Below are 4591 nucleotides of genomic sequence, written 5' to 3'. Positions count from 1 at the left end.
TCTAACGGAATGAGAATTTAATTATTTAATTATTAATAAATCTTTAGATCTTATTTAATTGCTTGTTTAGTTGGCCTACAATATTTACCTTTTTTTAAATTTTATAAAAAATAATATTTGTATACGCCATATTGGTAAGGTACGGTTCGTACGAACTGTATTGTACGATATGTACCGATAATATGCACTAATACGTAGTACAGGTACAATGATGATACGCTGTACTACAATATCACGTATTGGTTTTGTACTGTTACCATACGGTTACTCCGTATGCTGCCATCTCGTGGCGGCACACTAATAGTACAGTAGCGGTATTTTGTGCAGGAATCGCACGCTTGGTTATCTGGGTCCCGAGAGGAGAAAACATACCCGGGAGAGAGAGTTCATAACCTAATCCTTGCAAAGTGTCACTTTAGCAGTGCAGTGGTCTCACAAATATACTCGTTTGGATAGTAAATAATTAGTTTACATGAACAGACCGTAATAATTGTGCAAGTGTAAAAGGTAACATAGACTTTATATATTGTTGATAGCAATAGTAAAGAAATCCAAGATATTTAACAGTATGTATATGGAGGTAAATTAAAGCAGTTCTATATTATCATTATTAAATACTATAAAGTTATTTATGATTAATTGATTATTAAGTATATATATTCACGTCTATCAATATTATTGTATAAACTAGAAAATGATATTAAAGAATCATATAAGTACTTGTGTGTGTTATTCCCCATGCATTAATCGGATGTCAGTAATACATGGTATTCATTATATTTAACAGTAAAAAGCACACCACCCGGAAACAGGAGTACAAGATATAACTTACAAGGAGACATCCTGCACTACAATGATGCAGGTGTCAGCAGGTCATTTGAATTGTATTTAGGTTTACCGCAACTTCAAGTATATTAACACAAATGCAGCCATGCAGAGAAAGTCACATATTTTACACTATTAGAGATGACGTAAGTTCAAATATTAAATATTAATTATTGAATAATTATAAAATTGTCTTATTTATATATGTGTATATATGTATAAAAGTTATGTTCTAGTGTAATATTCTTAAATCCATTTCTACTAATTATTGATTACAGTCCAGATATGTAAGATCCATTGACTACTTAGTTTATATTCATTAAAAAATCACACAGTCATATGCAAATTGGACTAATTGTCATTTAACGTCACTCTATTTATCACATAAAACATATGTGTATATTAATTTCACTTATCTTTACGCAGCGGAAAGAACTCCAAGATGATGAAAGGCTCCGTAAGATCACCAGAAGCATCTGAGGGGTCTCAGGGATTCCAGCGCATCAACAATTCCAAGATAACCAGGAAAACAGCTTCAGCATCTCAACGAAAACCCACTCCGTCCCAGATTAGAATGTTTAAAAGCATCAATTCAGGAATTTGACATTTCATCACAGCACTTGTAATAATTCCCAGCGAAACGCTCAATAGGTAGTGAAACAAAACTGCGCATGTTTCATCACCAACTTAGAGTTTTTAAAAAATGATCATAAGACATTCTAAAGTATATATTAACCGTTCAATTCTGTTTTGTTGATTTATTTTTAGCTTAGTGAACTTATTACTAGAAATAACTAAAGAGTCTGTATAATTTCAGATGACTGTCATGTTTCACTCACAGGAAGATCACTCGACTATTTTGAACTTCCATTTATGCATCCATTAGTTATTATAGATGCTTCACAGGTAATTATAATTATAGGTGTAGTACCAATATACTACTACACTTTAGTATCTTAATTTAACACTTAAAATTTAATAGTTGCATACATCTAACTTAAGTTAATTAGTCAAGTGTTAACTATCTATTAAGTTTTAGATTATAGGGAAGATGTAAAATGCCGAGACGCGGTTACAGCACATGTGCATTTCTTAACACTGTTCTTAGACGGAATTTATCACAGCACTATAAAATTTATCTAGATCGGACGTATATAAGGTTAGTATTATTTAACTAATATCAAGAGATATTCAACGCTAATATATTTCTCAAACTAGAGTATTTTAAAACAACAAGTCAAAGTATATTATAGATTCACCACCGGCTTATATTTTAAAACTTTATAAAAGAATATTAACTATTCAAGTCTATTTTCAATATCAGTCTATAAACTTGTTACAAACAGCATTAAAGTAGTCAAAGTATTTGTATGAGTAGACGTATTACTAAAAAGTAATCAATTCTATGTAATTTCAGATGATTATGATATTTCACACAACGGGAAGACCACCAAGTTATTTGAACTTCCGGCACCTTATTTATGCACCAGTTAGTTGTTATAAATGCATCATAGGTGATTATAATTACAGGTGCGATATTAATATAATATCACATCTCGCTATTACCATCTAACACTTGGAATTCATTAGTTACGTATATCTAGCTTGAAAACAATTGGTCAAATATTAACTGTCTGCTATGTTTTGGATTATAAGGATAAGATGTAAATGCCGAGGCACAATTGTAACGCAAAAGTGTTTCTCAGCACTGATCTAAAATGAATTTTTATCACCGCACTATAAATTTATCCAATTCAGTTATATATAAAATTAGTGTTTCTTTGGCTATCACAAACTAAAGTATTGAACAATAGGTCAAAGTATATTATAGATTTCACCACCAACTTTATATTTCTAAACTTTGTAGAAGAATACTAACTGTTCAAGTCTGTTTTTCAGTATCAATCTATAAACTTGCTAGTATTAAAATAGTCCTAATATTTGTATGATTCCAGGTAATATCACATAAGGCCACCAAGCTATCTTTCTCCTACAAACTTCGTTTATTTGAGGATATAATACAACACAGATATGTAAGTATAAACGATATTATACTCTATTATTTGGTGTTTGTCATTTAAGATTAGCCAATTCCTATACGACTTCATAGTTAGTCATATATGATATAAACTCTCTGTTGTATTTCAGATTGAGGAAAAAGGTGTAGAACGCAAAAGCGCAGTTACAAACACAAAGGCGTTCCTTGACACTGTTTTAAGGAGGTGTTTAAACATAACACTATAAGATTTACAAACTCTATCGTAATAAGATTAATGTTATTTTAGATAATATCAATGATGAATACTCAGCTATAATATTTACACAGGATAGTGATTAACTAAAATAATTAATGTGTAGTAAGACAATGCATATTCGCCCATAGGCTCAGTATTTTGGATAGTAATTTCTAAGTCCTGAAAATATATTCGTAGTCCAAATACTATGCATATTACTAAAATACTTAAGCTGTTTATGTAATTCCATAGAATTATCATATATTAATATCCGCAGAAAGACCGTCAGCTATCTTTTCATCTGCGCGCACCTCGTTTATAGGAGATTCATTACATCACAAATGTTAGCAGGTATAAATATTATGCTTACTGTTTTTTCATTTAACACTTGAAAATAGTCAGATATTTGTCTAGTTTCAAAGTTAATCAATTATAAGTAATTGTCCGTTGCATTGCAATTAAGAAAACATTATGTAAAACACCTAAAACACAGTTACAAACTCAAATGTAGTTCTTTGCTCTAGTCCAACGCGATGTTTTACAGCACATTCGTTTATTTGAGAAACAAATGACTATCAATTCACACAATCATCATATAAACTTGTAAATATAAAGTAAAATAAAATAAAGTATTTTATATGCTAATTATTGTTTGTTGTTTAGCACTTGTGACAAATCAATATATTTATCCAGCTTAGATCAAACATCAATTATAAGATATTTGTCTAAATATCGATTGATTTATTTCAGATTGGGAAGACGAGGCATGGGGCGCCAGAATATGGTTGCACATCCAAGTATAAATCCTACGCTATTCTAGGATGAAGAAACAGTGTTTGTTCACACATAATCAGATGACAAAGGTAGTTAATTCAAACTACCCCTACTAGTAAGATTTTATAGTCATGTATATATATATGTGCATCTATATCAATATACAGATACAAAATTATATTATTTAATCAAGATTGATTATCCAAATATGAAGAATTATTAGTTTTGGATTTTCCTTCTAGATAACTCATCCAATAAGGTCAAGGATAAGGAGCAAACTGTTACTAATTACTTTCGGTGAAGATATAAATACTATCCGACTTCAACGCAACAGTACCAAAATACTATATTGCTTGACAGAGTCAGAATCAAGCTCCCAAGATAGATTAGGGGCAATGCAAACTTTTTTAACAATTATAACAATCAGCTACACGCATATTATAAGATGCATAATTGTAAGTCTGTTAAATTAGACATATTTTATAACTTAACATCTTGTTACATGAATCAAATGATTCTCCTACTTAAAAGGAAATCAACCACTTAAAGATTTCTTATTTTATTGCAGAAACAACTGGATCGTAGCACAGAAGAAGCAGCAAACATGAACAGTTCATCCACTATTATTAACACTAGATATTTAAGATTTAATATCTTTCTGACAGTGTCTCAACCAATTTAGTTTAGCCTAATTTAATTAAAACTAATTAATGTAGTAATAATAATAATGTATTCTGAAATATAATATTTTAAAGTTA

The 4591-nt window shown here is 30.2% G+C and overlaps 1 long non-coding RNA gene across 5 annotated transcripts; it reads left to right on the top strand.

Moving 5' to 3' along the window:
• The first annotated feature begins 286 nt into the window (after positions 1-286).
• Positions 287-4591, top strand: LOC114944864 (uncharacterized). 5 transcript variants are annotated; one of them, XR_003822284.2, is made up of 12 exons: positions 287-580; positions 788-971; positions 1252-1476; positions 1643-1731; positions 1865-1984; positions 2243-2355; positions 2781-2858; positions 2974-3047; positions 3337-3410; positions 3810-3922; positions 4076-4288; positions 4402-4591. It is a non-coding gene; the product is annotated as an uncharacterized LOC114944864 (long non-coding RNA). The 5 variants fall into 5 exon arrangements; XR_003822285.2 differs by having other exon boundaries at positions 288-580; positions 1859-1984; positions 2243-2339; XR_003822283.2 differs by having other exon boundaries at positions 302-507; positions 1859-1984.

This window comes from Nylanderia fulva, unplaced genomic scaffold (assembly GCF_048542155.1).
Source record: "Nylanderia fulva isolate GAGA-0341 unplaced genomic scaffold, ASM4854215v1 Scaffold270, whole genome shotgun sequence".
NCBI classification, from domain to species: Eukaryota; Metazoa; Arthropoda; class Insecta; order Hymenoptera; family Formicidae; genus Nylanderia; species Nylanderia fulva.
Note: the sequence above shows the minus strand (reverse complement) of the source record. Positions and strands in the feature narration are given on the sequence as shown.